Below are 20,536 nucleotides of genomic sequence, written 5' to 3'. Positions count from 1 at the left end.
AGGCGGCACTATTTCCCCTGAAATGTCTGACAGTATCCAAACCCACAGGATGGATGGGTGACTCCTTAGCAAGCTAGAAAGGAGAGTCCTGATTATTATTAGTCTCCCCTAAAGTCGAGTGCCTGGAGCCCCAGAGGCAAGGGGTGAATGCGGTCCTATCTGTTCTTTGGCAATTCTGCCAGCTCCCTTGGCACAGAACGACTTGAAGGATTCTGTTCTTCCCAGTCAAGCTCTTGACAAAGTGTAATACAAGAGTTCTTAGCCCTCTGGCATTCGGCTGGGGCTTCTGAACTCCTTCTCAGCGTTATGTTTTTAAATGCATAATGTTTAGAATGCAAAGGATTACAAAGTAAGCCAATTATATTGAAATGCAATCATCAGAATACTAAAGAAAATGTGAGGTACAGTAATACATGTGCTTCTTTATTAATGCAGTAAATGAGATCCAGGGGTGGACCTCCTGCCCATGGTGGTTTTGAAATACTAATGAGCAAAAATGATATTTCAAGGTATCTGCAACAACTGTAATGTGATGTTTGTGGTGGTTATATTTGATGGAATAGATTAATTTTAGTGAGAGGTTGATGAAAATAAAGATGTATTTGATTTTTCTCTCTGTCGCACCATTTTAGTTCATGGACCGCTTGAATTCTGTCCAGAGACCTCTTGAAGACTGGAAGACCCCGGTTGATAATCCTTGTTCAGTGCCTCTTTAATGAGCCAATCACGCATATTGCCATTTGAAGAAAGCAAAACATCCCTCAAGCTAGCCAGGCTCCAGTCGAAGAAGGAATGAGTTCATTACAATCCTTCCCCCGTCTAGTCCCCCTTTCTGGTCACGCCTCTGAAGCACTGCGATTTCTTTAACACCTTCTCTTCCCGGAGTCTCTCCTCTCCTCTTTGGCAGCTAAAGCCAAAACCGCTTCCTGGCCCCTCTTTGCTCCTCTCTTTGTTTCTTTATCCAAAAATCAAGATGAAGGACTACTTCCCTGGTGGTGCAGTGGTTAAGAGTCCGCCTGCCAATGCAGGGAACACGGGTTCGAGCCCTGGTCCGGGAAGATCCCACATGCCGCAGAGCAACTAAGCCTGTGCGCCACAGCTACTGAGCCTGTGCTCTAGAGCCCGCAAGCCACAACTACTGAAGCCCGCGCACCTAGAGCCCGTGCTCTGCAACAAGAGAAACCACCGCGATGAGAAGCCTGCGCACCGCAACAGAGTAGCCCCTGCTCGCCGCAACTAGAGAAAAGCCCATGCACGGCAACGAAGACCCAACCCAGCCAAAAATAAATAAATAAATTTATTTAAAAAAAACCCAAAATGCAAAATCAAGATGAGTCTCACTCAGTCCCAGAAATAACGCTGAGTCGTTTGTCCTTTGGTTTTCCTTGCCTTTCTTCTCCCTCCAGAGGTGAGAAGGAAGAGGGAGGTGTAGTAATTGATGAAAGCCAGCAAAGTCCAACTGTTAAAGTAACAGAAAATATGGCAACTTTTGAGTCTCTAAGTCGTTCTACCTAAAAACCTCCTTCCCTCACTCCATTAATCTCTAGCCCCCATCCTGCTTTACTTTCTTCATTTTAACCTTATCTAAATTATCTATATATTTACTTTATTGCTGTCTGTTTCCCACACTAAAACTGAGCTACAAAAGGGCAGGGATTTGTCTGTTTCACGTCAGTCTCCCTAGTGCCTAGAACAACAGGACTGGGTGTGCAGTACATGCTCAAGTAATACTTGTTAAAGGAACGGGCCAGACTGGAATGGGATGGGAGTGCAAATAATTCATGAATTTCAATTTTTCAGTCTTTTTTCTACCACTGTATTTTATTGATGCTGGAAGAACAAAAATACCATGGGTGAGTTCCCCAGAGGGTGACTTCTTAAGGATTAGACAAGTAAAACAGAGAACAAGCTTTGGTTTGGTAATTATAAGTAACACACTCTGCATAAATATCTTAATTTTATGTAATGCAAATGCATTTAAGCCTTTTTATTTAGGTTAGAGATATTTTACGAAAATAAATATTTTCTCCTCTTTTGAATTTGAAAAAAAGAAACCCTGTTTCATGCTATCTCTCTGCAAACGGCTTGTGGGTCTTGAGTGAATTTCTATTAAATATGATATCAAATATATATAATAAGGTTATACTTAGCTATATACATATTGCTAAATAATGGAGGCTGGAATAAATTTTATACAAACACACAATCTCTTAACAGTACAAATGAAAATTGGTACTTTTATTATTAATAATTTAATTTCTCTGTAAATTGTCTTACTTCATCATTATGCACAAGATAGGTAAGGACATTTTGTCATTTTACTTTTGTGCCTTTTGGCCCAGGCAAATCAAGGTGCAGGTAATGAGATACTGAATTCCTACTGGTGGGACTTCTGTAACCTCAAGAGTAACATGGGTAACAGAAGACTGTAAGTGGGAAATCCACGTTATTCTCATTTTCCAAGAAGGGAGAAAAATTCTGCAAGCTGCAGAGTGGGTAGCTGAGTCTCAGTTCCAGAGAGTCAGCCAGCCTGGAGAAGCTGTAAGACACCCTGGTGCCAGTGGGTGGAGCCAGCGAGCCAGGCCCAAGGACAAGTGGCAGCTCAGTAACTTGAGTTTCTTTTTCCTGGAGCACGCTACGCTGGCCAGCACACTAGTCTTGCATGAGTTCCCTGAAAGACATTTGAGGACCTCACTGTACACTTTCTGACAAGTGGAGAGATGTGGGCTAAGCACAAATTAGGTGAATTTGGAGCACTTAAAAAATAATTGGCTATTCTCATATCTTATCAAATTGTAAGATTGACTATTCTATCCTTTCTATGACCAACCAATTTCTAGATTCACATTGAATCACATATGAGATTGTTTTTATCAAATGAGTTAATAACAATCAGAGTCGATCTGGGCAATTTTACAATACATTAGGAAATAAAAACAAAAATAAACAAATGGGACCTAATTAAACTTAAAAGTTTGCACAACAAAGGAAACCATAAACAAAACAAAAAGTCAACCTACTGAATGGGAGAAAATATTTGCACACAATGCAACCGACAAGGGATTAATTTCCAAAATATACAAACAACTCATACAACTCAATATCAAAAAAACAAAAAACCCGGGCTTCCCTGGTGGTGCAGTGGTTGAGAGTCCGCCTGCCAATGCAGGCGACATGGGTTCGTGCCCCGGTCCGGGAAGATCCCACATGCCGCGGAGCGGCTGGGCCCGTGAGCCATGGCCGCTGAGCCTGCGCATCCTGAGCCTGTGCTCCGCAACGGGAGAGGCCACAACAGTGAGAGGACCGCGTACCGAAAAAAAAAAAAAAGGGCAGAATATCGAAACAGACATTTCTTCAAAGAAGACATAAAGATGTCCAACAGGCACATGAAAAAATGTTCAACATGGCTAATTATTAGAGAAATGCAAATCAAAACTACAATGAGGTATCACCTCACTCTGGTCAGAATGGCCATCACCATAAAGTCTACAAATAATAAATGCTGGAGCGGGTGCAGAGAAAAGGGAACTCTCCTGCACTATTGGTGGGAATGTAAATTGGTACAGCCACTATGGAGAACAGTATAGAAAGTCCTTAAAAAACTAAAAATAGAGCTACCATATGATCCTGCAATACCACTCCTGGGCACATATCTGGAGAAAACTGTAATTAGACTACACTAAATGAAGAAGTATAAAGTCTAGAATAAGAGAGATGAAGGGCTTACTCTCCTCTGGGCTAGTACACCTAGAAAGTCGTTTGTACTCAGTTTGGAATATCACATTTTTAAAGTGGATATAGACAAATAGGAACACTATTAGCAGAGTGACAAGGATGCTGATGACTTGGGATATGTATATGAAATCTGTACAAAAGATCTGAGGCCGTTTACATATGAGGAGGATCATGGGTCATGTATGGGCAGGTGGAAAAGCACGTTGCTCAGATCTTGAGGTTGACAAATAAAAGACTGTACAGTCTGGACAGGATGTGCAGTCGCTGATCTAGGACCGATTAATCAAAAGGGAAAGAACTGGAATTAGGTTCAACAAACAGAAGAATGTTCAAATAGCTGCAGATGTTCAAAGATGAAGAGATGTCATTAGGGGGGAGTGAGTTCTCATTCACCAGAAGTATTCAAGCAAATGACACTTCCTAGGGATTTGGGAAGAAGGCTCAAGTATTAGAGCAGTGGTCGGTGAGGTTAAGGTTCACCATATGCTAGTCTAGGGACTGCTGATGGTCCACTATAAAATTTTTACAAAGTCCCTGGAAAGATATAGGCAACATATCTTATAAATGCAAGTTTCTGTAAATTGCATTTACAGAATGCAATTTATTGCATTTATTCAATTTAAAGGACTACCATTTATTCAATTTAAAGGACTACCATTTATTCTATTTTTTACCTCTTTATAAGGGTGAAATGCTATATTATACCTTGTATGAAATAATGGTAATGATAGTAGTATGTTTTTAAATATACCTTACTTGGCAAAATTAAAAGTTTGGAAACCTTCTGTTGAAATCTCTAAGTTGTCTTGAAACATAATAAAGAAAATTGAAATGAAAAAAATCAAAGGGCTACTTATCTTAGTGATCTTTAGGATTCCTTCCAATCCTGAGATGCTATATATGATTCTAGAAACTATTCAGCATCCTTAGGGAATGAGAGTTTCTTAGACTTGATTTCTCTCCCTAGTGAGCCTAGAATGGCATTAGTGCATGTCAGCCCTGCTCCTCTGCCTTGCCCATCCTTTTTCAATTTTTTATTTTTTTGGTTTTGCGGTACGCGGGCCTCTCACTGTTGTGGCCTCTCCCGTTGCGGAGCACAGGCTCCGGACGCGCAGGCTCAGTGGCCATGGCTCACGGGCCCAGCCGCTCCGCGGCATGTGGAATCTTCCCGGACCGGGGCACGAATCCGTGTCCCCTGCATCGGCAGGCGGACTCTCAACCACTGCGCCACCAGGGAAGCCCGCCCATCCTTTTTATGCTCATCCCTTCCTGGGTTTTCTTCACACTTTTACCATATAAGCGTGCACCTCTAAACACCAGTTTATATTTTGCATGTTTTTGGATTTGATGAAAATGGAGTCATAGAAAACCTGTCCTTTGTATTGGTCCTCTTTTGCTCAATATTAAAAAAAAAGAAAAAAGAAAGATTGATCCAGATTGCTGTACGTAGCTTTTATTTTGTAGCTGAATATAGCCAAAATATAGCACGATTTATCAATTTCACTTTGATGGACACCTTTTCCTGTTTTTTTTGCTATTTTGAATAATGCTTCTCTGAACATTCTTATCTGTGTCCCCTCATGCAGAGTAAAGAAAAACTGATGTAAGTTAAATATTTTATATGAAATACAACTTTTGTGAAAATCAAATATTCTTGCTGTACATGATCACTGACTCAGTCATTATTGCCCAGGAGAGACACAGGATGAAAATACTTACAATGTCTTAACAAAACCAGAAAACAAACATCTCAAAGTATGATGGACGTTACTTGAAGTATGAAGAGGTCATTTATCAAATCTACCAATTTCCCCCGATTCATATATCCGCATGAATTGAGCCTCTTCAGTTTTTTTTTTTTAAACTTCATTTGGAAAAAAAAATTACACATGTACAAAAACACATGAAACATAAATATGCAGTTCAATGAATAAGTGTAAAGTGACTGTCCGAGGAACAACCATTTGTGTCAAGAAATACATTTCCAGCACCCTAAAAGTCCCCCAAGTCCCTCCTGATCCCACTCCCACTTTTATGCTCTTCTCTTCCTTGTTTTTCTTCCCTTTTACCACATGAGCATGCATCTCTCAACACTGTATCTTAGTTTTTGCCATTTCTGACCTTTATAAAAATGAAATCATGGGGAATTGTTATGGTCTGAATGCTTGTGTCCTTCTAAAGTTCCTATGTTGAAACTCTGCCCCACAGCATTATGGTATTAGAAAGTAGGGCCTTTGGGAGGTAACTTAGATGGTCATAAGGGTGGAGCCCTCATGAGTGACATTCGTGCCCTTGTGAGGGTCATGAGACAGCTTGTTTCCTCTGTGCTCTGCTCTCTGCCCTGTGAGGAAGACAATGAAAAGTAACTGCTGAGAAGGCTCTTACCAGAACCCAACTGTGCTGGCACCCTAATCTTGGACTTCAGCCTCCAGAACTGTGAGAAATAAATGTCCATTGCTTCTAAGTCACCTTGTCTGTGGTACTTTGTATAGCAGCCTGAAGGGACTAAGACAGGACTCATTCTGTGTCTACCTTCCTTTGCTCAACATTAAAAAAAAAAAAAGATTTATAGTAAGTCCCCTACATATGAACCTTCAAGTTGCAAACTTTCAAAGATTCAAACACGTGTCACTGGATCGCTTTTTCAAGAGGGTAGACAGAATTGAATCCAGCAAGGAACCAGAACCTGTGCCATCAACATCATGGGTGAGTGAAACTGCAGCTCGCCCTCCGTCTCCTGTTGCTGACGACCCTTCAGCTCTACCATCTCCCACCTCCTCTCCCTCCTCCAGTCAGTAACTCTGTTTGCCTGTTCACTTGATGCCAGCCCCTGTATGCCAGCTGTTATACTGCACTATTGTACTTTTCAAGGTACTGTACTGTAAGATTAAAAATGTTTTCTTTATTTTGTTTGTTTTTTATGTATTATTTCTGTGAAAAGTATTGTAAACCTATTGCAGTACAGTACTATATAGCCGATTGTGTTAGTCAGGGACCTAGGCTAACTTTGTTGGACTTACAAACAAGTTGGACTTATGAATGCGCTATCGGAATGGAACTCGTTCATATGTAGGGGACTTACGCTACTCTTATTGTAGCTGTTGTTCATTGATTTTTGCTGCTGTATGGAATGCAATTGCATAAAAATTTCTCTATCGGTTTTACTTTGGTGGTCATTTCTTCTGGTCTTTTGTTATTATGAACAGTGTTGCTCTGGAGATTCTTCTACATGTCTCATCATGTGCTCATGCAGACCTTTTCTAGGGGTAAGACTGCTACATCAAGAAGATGAACATCTAAAGTATTACTAGATGGTGCCAAACTATTTCCCAATGTGGATATCCAAATATATACTTCCACCAACGCTGCATATTAGATCTCACTGTTCCACGTTCTTATCAACATTTGACATTGTTCGACTTTTAAAATGTAGCCAATCTAGAGAATGTGCAGTGACAGCTCATTGCAGCTTTGATTTTTATTCCACTCTGAATTAATGAAGGTGAGCACATTTTTTATTTGGATTCCCTCATCCAAAGGGAAGTAGCAATCAAAACCCTTCCCACTCTCCTTCCTTCTCTCTTTCCTTCCCTCTTTCTTTTTTCACTTAAGGATATTCAATTGTTACAGCACCATTTATTTAAAAAGACATCCTTCCCTGTGACTTTGCAGTGGTTCTTTAGTTATAAAGTGATTGTCTATGTATGAATCTGTGTCTGGTTTTTAAAAAAATTTTACTGAAGTATAGTTGATTTACAATGTTGTGTTAATTTCTGCTATACAGCAAAGTGACTCAGTTATAGATATATATATTCTGTTTCATATTTTTTTCACTATGGTTTATCATAGGATATTGAATATAGTTCCCTGGGCTATACAGTAGGACCTTGTTGTTTATCCATCTTATATATACTAGTTTGCATCTGCTAATCCCAAACTCCCAATCCTTCCCTCCACACTGGCAACCACAAGTATGTTCTCAATATCTGTGAGTATGTTTCTGTTTCGTAGATATGTTCATTTGTGTCGTATTTTAGATTCCACATATAAGTGATATTATATGGTATTTGTCTTTCTCTTTCTGACTTACTTTGCTTAGTATGATAATCTCTAGGTCCATCCATGTTGCTGCAAATGGCATTATTTCATTCTTTTTGACGGCTGAGTAATATTCCATTGTATATATGCACCACATCTTCTTTATCCATCCATCAATGGACATTTAGGTTGCTTTCACATTTTGGCTATTGTAAATAGTGCTGCTATGAACATAAGGGTGCATGTATCTTTTCAAATTATAGTCTTCTCTGGGTATATACCTAGGAGTGGGATTGCTGGATCATACAGCAACTCTACTTTCGGTTTTTTGAGGAACCTCCATAGTGTTTTCCATAATGGCTGCACCAATTTACATTTGTCTGGGTTTTTTATTTTGTGCCACTCTCTACTTGCTCATCCTTGCACCCATACCTGGATGTCTGTCTAGAGCACCATAGTTAGTCTTGATATATGATGGAGAAAGTCCTCCCATCTTCTTCTTCAGCAGTGCCCTAGCTATTCTTTGCCCTTTGCTTTTGCACTGAATCTTCAGTAATGAAAAAATAGATCTATTTAGTTTCATTTCTTTCCTCCCTCTTCCCAATGTTTGCTCCTAGGAAGTCTTTTCATCCAAACTGGTTTTTTTTTTATCCTTGCTTTTTTTTTTTAATATTTACTTATTTATTTTGGCTGCGCCGGGTCTTAGTTGTGGCATGAGGGATCCTTAGTTGCAGCATGCGGACTCTCAGCTGCGGCATGCAAGAGGGATCTAGTTCCCTGACAAGGGATCGAACCAGGCCCCTTGCATTGGGGCCTGGAGCCCCAGGAGAACCAGGGAAGTCCCCATCCAAACCTGTTTTATAACAACATCTCATTTACGTAATTCTTATTACTTCCTTTTAGATTCAGAAGACTTCAATTATGAAAAAATTACCCTCTCATATTTTTTCATTAAAAAATAATGTTTCTACATATTTAACAGGATAGGAAAAGAGACTACAGATGAACTCTCCTTAATGTCTTAACATCTCATTTACAAATGACCTCAGTGGATCAAACTAACTTTGTATTTCACGTGAATTTAAACAAGACGACATACAACAACAGAGTGCCTGAGTGCCAGTGTGCGTTCACCCTTACTCCACCTATGCCAGTTGGTCCCAGTCACCTCCTTCTTTCTTCCCAACCTCTCCTTGGTAATGTCTGGCCTCATCTACTGGTAAAATCTATTTCACAGATGTTCTTTCCATTGTAACTGGTAAAGCCCTTTAACATCTGCTCACTGTCGTGTATTACTTGGACAAGACCTCTTCATGCATCATCAACCACCTGCTCTAGAGCTGTCACAGAACAACTGGATTTGAAAAATTTAGTTAGAAAATAAACTACTCAATGATTAACGAGTTTCATAGCACTTCAGGAAATGGATGTCAGACTCACCCAAATGCCTGCAACCAAAGAGAAGTTTATGGCAAGTGTGCTAGTGAACAGAGGTAACTAAGCTCAAAATATTCATTAAAAGCCTTTAGATTTAAATTGCATTTGACGGCTGGTAATCAGAGACCTGATCTGAGTAGCTTAAACAGATGAGGGGTATAATTTTGACATAAAAAAGGATCCAGAGGTAGGCAGTCCAAGGTTGGTATGATGACTCACTGCTACCAGGAATACAGGCATCTCCTTTTGCCTCCCCACCCTGGGTCATGGCTGTATCCTCAAGGATGTTACTTCCTCATCCAAGATGGCTGCCAGAAGGCAACCACTCTTCTTGTAGTTTAACAAAGCCTCAACCTAGACCTAGAATGGGAGGATGAAGAGGCTTTGCCTTTGAGGAGAAGAGAGGAGAGGAGATGGAGGACATGTCCCCTGACAGGGCAGAGGCTGGAAGTCAATGGAGGTCACAAATGTTTGCCCACATCTCTGTATAGATCTCTGGACTACTAGTAGGTCAAAAGGGTCTTTTTTTTGGCTGCGTTGGGTCTTTGTTGCTGTGAGCAGGCTATTCTCTAGTTGCGGCAAGCGGGGGCTACTCCTGATTGCGGTGCAAGGGCTTCCCATTGTGGTGGCTTCTCTTGTTGCAGAGCACAGGCTCTAGATGCACACACTTCAGTAGTCGTGGCATGCGGGCTCTAGAGCACAGGTTAAGTAGTTGTGGCGCACGGGCTTAGTTGCTCCGCGGCATGTGGGATCCTCCTGCACCAGGTCTCGAACCCGTGTCCCCTGCGTCGGCAGGCGGATTCTCAACCACTGCGCCACCAGGGAAGCCCTCACCTGGTTCTCTTTTGATATTTTGTTTTGTATATCAAACAGCCCTCATCACAGGCATTTCTTGTGTTCATTTAAATTCTTGTTCCAGCAATGCTGCTTTGGATGGAGTCTGAAGGGCTCATGTGTGTGACTTTGAAGAGAGGAAAGGATGAGCCCCATGAATTACCAGGCAACTCCTGTGATCGGAAATGCGTCTTTAAAAACTTAGAGAACAGGGCTTCCCTGGAGGCGCAGTGGTTGAGAGTCCGCCTGCCGGTGCCGGGGACACGGGTTTGTGCCGCGGTCCGGGAAGATCCCACATGCCGCGGAGCGGCTGGGCCCGTGAGCCATGGCCGCTGAGCCTGCGCGCCCGGAGCCTGTGCTCCGCAACGGGAGAGGCCACAACAGTGAGAGGCCCGCGTACCGCAAAAAAAAAAAAAAAAACTTAAGAGAACATATAAGTCCATGCCACTCTCTCACTTCGTCCCAGCTTACCATTCCCCCTCCCCGTATCCTCAAGTCCACTCTCTACGTCTGCGTCTTTATTCCTGTCCTGCCCCTAGGTTCTTCAGAACCAAGCTAGTGGGAAGCAGCTGCATAGTACAGGAAGATCAGCTCAGTGCTTTGTGACCACCTAGTGGGGTGGGATAGGGAGGGTGGGAGGGAGATGCAAAAGGGAGGAGATATGGGGATATATGTATCTGTATAGCTGATTCACTTTGTTATACAGCAGAAACTAACACACCATTGTAAAGCAATTATACTCCAATAAAGATAATAAATAAATAAATAAAAACTTAGAAGCAGCACTGTGGGGAGGGCATCTCTTCACTACATTATGTTATAAGCAATCGCTCTGGGGTAGAGGTGGAGGAGAAGAGGAGTGAATCCTTCAAGACTGCCCTGTCCGGTAGCTCCTTTCCTTCAACACCTTTACCCTAGGAGGCGTTAGGGCCTGCCTGCATCCCGGTTACACGGACAGAGGGAATCTGAAGGGGTGGTCGGTGATTTCTCCCAGTGAACTGGAGGAGAGGAAGGGCAGATTCACAGGCTTTCCCACAACTTCTCTTCTCACTGTGGCCTCAGGCCACCCTTCTGGCTGTAGCCCCCCACTGGTCCTCCCAGAAAGCAAGGCAACTCGCAGAGGCAGCGCACTTTTTTTTTTTTTTTTTTTTTGCGGTACGCGGGCCTCTCACTGTTGCGGCCTCTCCCGTTGCGGAGCACAGGCTCCGGACGTGCAGGCTCAGCGGCCATGGCTCACGGGTCCAGCCGCTCCGCGGCATGTGGGATCTTCCCGGACCGGGGCACCAACCCGCGTCCCCTGCATTGGCAGGCGGACTCTCAACCACTGGACCACCAGGGAAGCCCCTCATTTTTTATCACTAGTTTCTAGAATCCATATTTCTTCTCAGTACTTGAGTTACTCCAGGGTTGATTCTGGAGCAGTGTGCCAGCAGCCTGGGTGGTTGGTCATTGTATGGGGTTCCTAAGGCTGCTGTAACCAGTGACCACAAACGTGGTGGCTTAAGACAACAGAAATGTATTCTCTCATAGTTCTAGAGGCCAGAAGTCCAAAATCAAGCTATTGGTTCCTGCTGAAGGCTCTGAGAACCCATTTCTTGCCTCTCTCCTAGTTCCTGGTGATTTTGGGCGATCCCTGGCACACCCTGGCTGGTAGCTGCGTCACTCCAGTCTCTGCCACCGTGTTTATATGGCCTTTTCCCCTGTATCTGTGTCCTCTCCTCTTCCTATGAGGACACTTATCACTGGATTTAGGGCCCATTTGGATAATCCAGAAAGAGCCCACCAAGAGATCCTTAACTTAATTACATCTGCAAAAGACCTCTTTCCCAAGGACCTACTGTATAGCAGAGACCTACACTCGATATTTTACAATAACCTATAAGGGGAAAGAATCTGAAAAAGAATATATCTATATATATCTATATAGATCTATATAGATCTATATGTATATATAGCTGAATCACTTTGCTGTATAACTGAAAATAACACAACATTGTAAATCAACTATACTTCAATTTTTTTTTAATTTAAAAAAAAGATCTCTTTCCCGAATAAGGTCACATCCACAAGTGTCTAGGAACACCAGTCAACCCACTGTAGCCATAGTGGCAGAAGCTAAAACCTCCAAGGGCAGCTGGTTCACCTGTGTCTATTCTTATGAACTCATCCAAGCAGGGCATTCGTGCTACTCTGATATCACCTGTCCCTCTTGTGAAACATGCCTTCTTGAGCCCAGAGGCCAAATTCTTTCAGTATCCACCAAAAGGTCCCTCTTTCTTTCTCAAGCCTTTAGGAGGTCATAAGAATTCTTGTTAAGGAGACCTTTCTTGGTCTGGCTTGGAGGAAAGCCACGCCCATGTCCCAGGCTCTCTGACCTTCTCTCACCTCCGACAATCTTACGGGAGAATTAATAGACATGCCTAGTGGGGCCAGACGATCTAGAAATCTATAAGCCATTAACTATAGCCATATTAAACCAATAAGAATCCATTCCCACACTTGCCTTCAAAGCATGCCAGGCTCCAGACGGGGCCTGGAGAGCGACAGTCTGCAGCTGGGCTTGTCATCCGAGGAGGCTGGCCGGGAACAGTCAGCTTCTCACCCTTCACAAACTGTCCGACCTTCAGGAGAAGGCTCCCCAGCTTCACCTGAGGAGGAGGGTTCATCAGGGGTGGAGAAGGCCATTCCTTCACATCGAGACAGAATGAAGGCCCAGGAAGGATTTAACAGGGATTTAGTAATGGCCAAGCTCCTGAAATAACTGGGCTTTGAAAACCCCGAGTTTTGCTTTTCTAAATGACTCCGGGTTGCATTATGCCTATTGATCTTCCTGAGTTTTCGCAGCCTGGAAATGATGAGCCTTTTACCGTGCTCCATGACTGAAGGGCACACGACTGTGAGAACAGCTCGTTTCATTTTTTTCGATTTATACAAAAGATGCCGTGGCCTGAGCCCTCTAGGCACCCATCTCAATACATAAATATGCCAATTAAGCTAAATGGAAATCCTGCAGGTTAAAAGTGCCTCATAAAAGAAGGAAGCTTCTCCCAAAGCCACAAAGTTTATCCACAGAGGAAATACCAAATCAACAAAAGTGGGTTTGCACCAAACCATTAATGTCAAAAAAAAAAAAAAATCAAGAATTCTGAGATCCAAAAATGAAGAAAAATCATTCCCTTCCCCGCTCAAAGCAAACAGAGGGACAATATCTTGAAGCTGTGAATTCAAGATGCTAAGCAACTGTTGTTATTGCATTTTTATTTATTGCATTTTCCTGGTGAGGGTTGGTGGTGGGGAGAGGCGAAGGAGAAGAGACCAGTGCTAGAACTGAACTGACACCAAGAGTGTCTCAGGTACCCACCACATGTCACAGTGGGTGTGGGCAAACCAAGGTCAGATATGCTATGGTCTCGTTACCCAAAGTATGGCCCATCATACTGGCGCCCAGCAGCACAGCCAGCAGTGCCAACAGGGAGCTTGTTCCAAGTAGAGACTCTTAGGGCCCACCCAGATTAATTTAGGCAGAATCTGCACAAATGGTAGTAGGTGAAAGGATTTTTTTACCTAAGGCTCTTGGTAAAGATGTGTTTTGGGGGCTGAAAATATTATATAATCCTCCCAATTTTTCTCCCACCAGTATTACTAAAAAGGCATATAGGTGCCACAGACTAAGCAACGTCAACGTTATCAAATACATTTAATCAAACCTTAAGCATCTTCATTCACTCACTCAGTCGCTCTCTCAGCCCCCTGATAAATCCTCAGTGAATATTTATCAGTCATCTACTTGACATATCCCATTGCCCTTGGCCTGCTGCCTCTCTCTGCTTTCTTTTCGTGCCACACTTTATAAAGAGTCCTCGGTACTGCTTTTATTTCCTTAAGATCTTGCTCTGTTTCTCTGCCATCTGTCTTTATCCCCACTGCTCCACAGAAACAAGTCTTGAAAGTCCCGTTATCTCTTTGTCAAATGCAAGACAGAGATTCTTGAACATCCACTAGGAAGCAGGACCTGAGGAAAACACCTTCTCTTTCTGTGGCTTCCATGACAGGGCATTTTATTTGCTCTCTTACTCCCCGGACTTCTCTCTCCCTTCGCTGCCAGCATTTCCTCTAATTGTTTACCTTCTCCAGGTAGAAAGAAGAATCACGTATTTTTCCATTTCCAAGCACAGACTGATAATAGCTCCTACTTTTGCGTAGATGTGATGTGGGACAGGCACTGTGTTGGACATTTCACTTACATTCTCAGTTAAACTCACAGCATATCATCAAGTACTTGTTCCCTTTTTAAAGGTCAGAAACTCAAGAATCAAAGGACTTCAGTAACTTACTGAGGTCTCAGAGCTGGTTGGTAGGGAGCCAACTCCATCCAAAACATGGCCAGCAGGAATCTGTTGTCCTCTGGAGGAATCCAGAATAACAGGTGCTGGAAGGACTGACCCACACTTTAGGAGAACAGGAGTCCTGTTTGGATGAGCGCTGAGCGGAGAGGGCTGGAGGGCGCCTGTGTCGCCCACAGGTAGAGTCAAATAGGAGACATCGGCGGCGCTGCTAAGCGGGTGGAATAAACCTGGGAAGGAAGGCGGCTTCCACGGATGCTGACCCTGAGATGAGGAAAAAACGGGTCCAGAGACAAAGTCCTAACCGTATTATCTCTAAGCACCATGACCCCAAATTACCAATTTTCAAGTAGGTTCAGTCCAGTGGGCAACACTATGGGCTTTTTCTTCACCCCACGCTGTCTACAGACAAAATAGGTAGAATCAGATTGATTTAAGGACCCAGGCTTTGATTATTAGAGAGACATGGATGTCAAGCTGGGCTCTACCCACACTTGCTATGTGGCTTTGTACAAGTAACCTCCCTCTCTGAGCCTCAGCTTTCTCCACTGTAAATGGTGGTAATGATAATGCCTAGCTCATTCAATTGATACGATGTCTAAGAGACCATGCAAACGAAGCCCTTAGTACAACAGAAAAGTTTGCTAGGTTGGAGGCTGGGGAGGGAGGGGAGTCTTTGCTCTCAAGGGCTTATAGGGGGTGGCGGAGGAGAGAACAGACCTTGAACTGGGTAACTGAACCATTTAGCCATATTTTTCTCATGGGATTCTTGTGGGGAAGCATTTGTTGGGAAAACGCGTGAGGTGACAGATTCTATCTTTATAGCACAGAACAGCAGGATGATAAAAACGGATGGAGATTGTGGGGAAGCAGATTCCAGCTCATTATAAGTAATAACTTTCTAACAATAAACATTGTCAAACAGTTCTTGACAGTGAAGGAGTGAGTTTCCCAACATTGGGATTCAACAAGCCAAGCTGGGTGGCTGTAAAAAGGCCTTCAGGGGAATGAATTCCTGAACTTAGGTTGATTTGCTCCTACCCATCTTCCTGACCTTTCTGGGAGGCTCTCCAGTTCAGGCATCTTCCTCCTCCGTCTCTTTTCTTTCATTCCCTCCCACTGAACACTCCACCACTTTTCTCTGTCTGAGGTCTCGCTTCTGAGCTCCAGACAGGTGTATCCTGTTGCTGCCTGAACTTGGACGGCTCGGATTCCCCAAGTCCCAAGCAGAACCTATGATCTCCCGCCCCGCCCCCCTGGGACCTCCTCAATCTGTGAGCACGGACTCAAAGGCATTTCACAGGCTTGTCGCTTTCAAAGGACTTCCCTGCTGGGTTGTGAAGGAGAAGTGAGAGGATGTACTGTCAGTAGAGGGAGATGTCAGCTAAGAAAAGAATCTCACAGGCCGGGTCGATAGTTTTAAGGGCATTTTTTTCTCAACTCAAAAAAAGCTTTTAAAATTGGCTCTTTTTGGAACTCTGAAAAAATGAATGATGTTTTGTAACTTCTGACAAGGTATTTTCTATAGTTGGGCAGGTTCTTTCAGCTAATTCGCCTTATGCGAGTGAAGCAATCTTTGCATTCAGGCTTTAACACAGACAATCCTCACAATCACACACATTTAGGTCTGCCTTTCCCCTGCCACCTGTGGCAAAGAGCGGCCAACCCACCCACCCAACCAGGTGTGCTAAGTCCAAGCAAGACATGACCAAGGAAGACACACTTCACAGCCCAGAGCTCCAGGTTTAGCAAGATTCTCCCTCTGGTCGTGTGTGTCACTGACTCTCACTGTCACAGGCAGCCCCTCAGCCATCCAGCCCAGCACATGGGGGTGAGCCCTGCTCTCGGCTCCGTTTTGTCCCCATCCTTGCATTTCTTTGTTATTCTACCCAGTTATAGTTTATACTATGTCATCATATATACTTTATCCTTGGAAACGCACTTAAATCCTTTTAGAAAAAGGCAGGATGGATGGATAGATGAGTGGATGGAGGGATAGATAGATATATAGGCAGATGGACAGATACTCTTTAACACCCACCTGGGAAAAGGGCTATTGATAAATCCTTACTGTTTCCATTGATTGTACTTCCAATTTCCCTCTCTTCTCCCTCTTAATTCAACTTCTCTTTGCTCTTATGCTCCCCTCTCCTGCCTTCTGTGTCCCATCCCTGCCACCCTCCTCATCTGTGACCCAGGAGAGGGTTTGGGGTAAGTGCAGGCTTAGCACTATTAGAACTTTCCAGGAAAAACAGCCCCCTCAAGTGTGTTCCAGAAACGCTAGGTCAGTGTTAATCTTCTTGGCACCTTTCCCACTCTTGTTCCATGCTCTTGGCCATCACTGGTCTTCATTCTGGAGAGCTCACCTCTACCTGTGTCCTGCCCATTTTTCACTCATTTGGGGACAGCTGTAATCTGATGGATGAGTTGTAGAGGGAGGGGAGTCTTGAGAAGAGAACTGTCAGAGAAGAAAGAATTCTGAATGCTGGCTCCTGGTGAGAAGGGTCCCATGCTGGGAACTTCCACAGTCCAGGAATAAAGGAATGATACCTACATACACGCACATGCTCAGACTCATCACACGGTAGTGATGCCCGTAAGTCTCACACCTTCCCATACATTCACCTGATTCAAGGGGGAGAATCAGTCTTTTCAACAATTCAGCTCTCACTTTCTCATCAGGACAATCGCTTCGCACACGAGGAGTTCCTGGGAAACGAAGCCCTCTGAACCCATTCAGCGGTGGAGCCTCATCATGCTCTAAGAAAGAGAACTTTCATTCAGTAAACATGTATTGAGTACCTACTGTATGCAAGGGAACCTGATAGGCAAATGGAGTGAGGGTGGGAAGTAGAAACACAAAAATGTGTTCCAGCCAGTTCCGCAAAACTCGGGAAAGCACCATAAAGAAAATACGTATTCACAATTGGCCAGTCAAAATCGCCACTCGGCATTCATCAAGATGAATTCTCCCACAATTTATATGGATAGAGTGCGCATTTCAGCTTCTGAGACAAACGATAACTACGAGTGCCAACCCTCCAGGACATGCGGTTATCATCAGTTAGGTCCATTCCTGAGTCATCAACAGCTAGGATAATGTTGATTCCCAAACCACTGGAAGAGACAGCAGGTTGGTAAAGACTTTACAGGGAAACAAGGACCCCCAATTTACAGCAGCAAATTGGGGGTCTCAGTGGAGATGAAATTCAGGCAAATGTTTCCAAGAATGTGGCCACAAGAGAGGCTAGACAGAGAAGCCTAAGATATACTGCCACTTTCTTTCAGGTTTATCTGAAGTTGTGATATTTTAATACAAAGCTATGTATTACCTATGCGATAAATAAAAGAACAAGCAACCTACTTTGGCCAAACAGTCGTCTACCAGCCCTCCATCCTGACACTTTGTTATAGGAGCTCAGTTTGGCTTGACTCTCCTCCCACAATATATCTATCTTGAATTGACAATGTTTTCATCTCGGTCTCTCTGGGTTTGGCGCTGGTAATGCTTATTCTTTTGTGCTTAGCTCTGTGGTCTCCTTTTGAAAGAACCTGTCCGTTTCCTCACCATTTCTAAGTTTAGGCAGTAAAATACTTCAGTTTTGTTCTCTCCTTGGAGCCACCATCAGTCCCTAACATATACGACGACAGTGTACATAAGAGTGCTTTATCAACAGTAAAGCAATGGACAAATGTTAATCGATGTGATTCTAAGTAGCTGCTCTAAATATCTCAAGGTGATTTCCAATCATAATTCCTGTTATCAGGTTAAATTTGAAATAAGATCGCCTTCCTTTCTTCTGTGATGACTGAGCCATCCAGGCACAATGCTATTATGACAGCTGGGAATCATCTGAAAATGAGCTTCACTTCACTTGGCATGTCAGATGGTAATTTAAAAAACTGGGTCCTGTTTTTTTAAATATTAGAGTTGATTCACATTCAAGAGGCACACCCACCCTGCTAGGAGAGGGGCTCAGATATGCAGCTGTTGGTGGGGCATTAAAGCAGGAGCACGGGGACCTGGTCACACGATAAATCCTGATGGGGGCACTGCAAGGGTGGCCAGCCGAGACGGAGGCATTTGCGATACAAGGCCAATTTTGACAGAGAACAGGAGGTGATCTTCGTAGGTGACTGACTTCAGAGGGATCCAGCCAAGGACCCCTGTGGGTGTGCTGGCAGGAGGGCAGAGCCTTCCCAGAGCGCTGCAAGGGATGGGGTGATGGCGAGCAAACACGTCAGCGATGGCAAGGTTCCACGACAGACCTGGGAACTTGTATGAGAATTCTTCGGCACAAATGTCACATTTCCTACCTTGTTCTCCCAGGTACCTTCTACCTCCTCACAGGTCCACCCCATTCAACAGATGCTCCCAGACACATGAGATCTCAACTTAGACTCCATTTTTCATACCTACTGCCTAATAAAAAAGTGCTTTCCTAAAGGACATTTCTCATGAATTTCACAGCTGTTAGGTGAAGCTGCAAAAATCCACTTCCCTCCAAGTTGCCAAATTCCTGTCTTTGTAGATGCAGAATCGTACGTTGGCTATAATACCACTTTTGCCAAAAGGTGGAGAGAGGGAACAATGCATGTGTGTTTGCATGTGTGTACTGAAGGATGGACAAGAAACTTACCTTAGTTGACTTAGGGGATGGGAACTGGAAGGCTGGGGACAGGGCTCAGATGGAGACTCCACTGTACATTCTTTTTACTTCATGAACTTTGAACCATGTGAATGTACTGACAATTCAAAAATTAAATTTAAATAATTCCTAGCATTGTGAGCGTCTGTCACCTCGCTTATAATTGCTGATGATGGGAGGTCTCTGACCTCTTACCTTCAACCGTCATCGTTTTGATGGTCATGCTTTCTGAAGACCCAGCATCGTCACTGACTGCCATCAGCTACATAGAACTTGTCTGGTTTTGTAAGGAAAACACTTAATAGAGAAAGACAGATACCATATGATATCACTTATGTGTGGAATCTAAAATATAAGACAAATAAACCTATCTATGAAACAGAAACAGACTCACCGACATAGAAAACAAACTTATGGTTACCAAAGGGGAAAGGGGATGGGGGAGGGATAAATTAGGAGTTTGGGATTAGCAGATACAAAATACTATATATAAACTAGACAAACAACAAGGTCCTACCGTATAGCACAAGGAACTATATTCAATATCCTGTAATAAACCATAATGGGAAAGAATATGAAGAAGAATACGTATGTATGTATAACTGAATGACTTTGCTGTATACCGGAAACTAACACAACATTGTAAATAACTATACTTCAATTAAAAAAAGAAAGAAAAGACTTACCTCTTTCCTTCTCTTTTTGTCCACATCTCTCCTGGGTACATGGTTTACTCTTACTTTAAACGGAGACTCTAGTGGGCAGAAACTTGTCTTCAGGGTCGTCGGGCAGACGGTTGTACATTGCCAGACGTGGGGCTAAGATTCAGGAAAAGACTCCAGCCTACGTGTAGTCTATAAAGACCAAGCTGCGGCCCAAGTCCAACCGGAGGTGGAGAAAATGAGGTGCTATGTACATGCTGTCAAGGCAGAGATTCAGATAGAGGCACCCAGCTCTCACCCCATGTCTCTGCTATTCTTCACATCATGACTCCTGGGAAGAGCTGTCTAGATACACTTTGCCCACTTTGTCATCCTCCCCTTCACTCTTCACCCCTGAAATGGCTCTTATCATGGCCATTGATAACTTCCATGTTATTTGTCCCAAGGGCTAAGTCTGTTCCCATATCATATTTGACCTCATAGCCATATTTGACGCAAACTGTTCACCCCTCGTCCTTGAAGCAATTTCTTCTTTTGTTCTGTCGCTCGTTCCTCCTACTCTACTGGGCAAACTGCTCAGACTCTCTGGCAGACCCTTTCTACTCTCTCCAACTTTTCAATGTTAGAGTTCTCTGCTCTGGGCTCTCTTCTCTTCTCTACGCTGTCTCCCAGGGGACCTCATCCAAGCCTGTGCTTTAATTCCCACCTGCATGCTCTGTGGCTCTCCCGCCCCTACCTCCAGACTGGGCTCCCCCTGAGTTCCAGATGCACACATCTAACTGCCTGCTCTCAACTCTCCTCTGACACAAGCGGCCATCTCAACCCCAACATGCCCACA

General features: G+C 43.6%; 1 protein-coding gene across 2 annotated transcripts in view; it reads right to left on the bottom strand.

Moving 5' to 3' along the window:
• The window catches only part of PUM3 (pumilio RNA binding family member 3), a 95,723-nt gene extending 75,222 nt beyond the window's left edge, over nt 1-20,501 (bottom strand). Inside the window, exons 1-3 of one of the 2 annotated variants that reach the window (XM_073806162.1) lie at nt 14,379-20,501; nt 12,548-12,692; nt 1,342-1,459 (exon numbers count right to left, since the gene is read on the bottom strand). The gene's annotated coding sequence lies outside the window, so the exon portion shown is untranslated. The remainder of the gene's footprint in view (nt 1-1,341; nt 1,460-12,547; nt 12,693-14,378) is intronic. The other variant, XM_073806163.1, reaches the window with a different exon arrangement.
• Nucleotides 20,502-20,536: the final 35 nt, after the last annotated feature.

The sequence above is a fragment of the Tursiops truncatus genome, chromosome 6 (assembly GCF_011762595.2).
Source record: "Tursiops truncatus isolate mTurTru1 chromosome 6, mTurTru1.mat.Y, whole genome shotgun sequence".
Classification (NCBI taxonomy): Eukaryota; Metazoa; Chordata; class Mammalia; order Artiodactyla; family Delphinidae; genus Tursiops; species Tursiops truncatus.
Note: the sequence above shows the minus strand (reverse complement) of the source record. Positions and strands in the feature narration are given on the sequence as shown.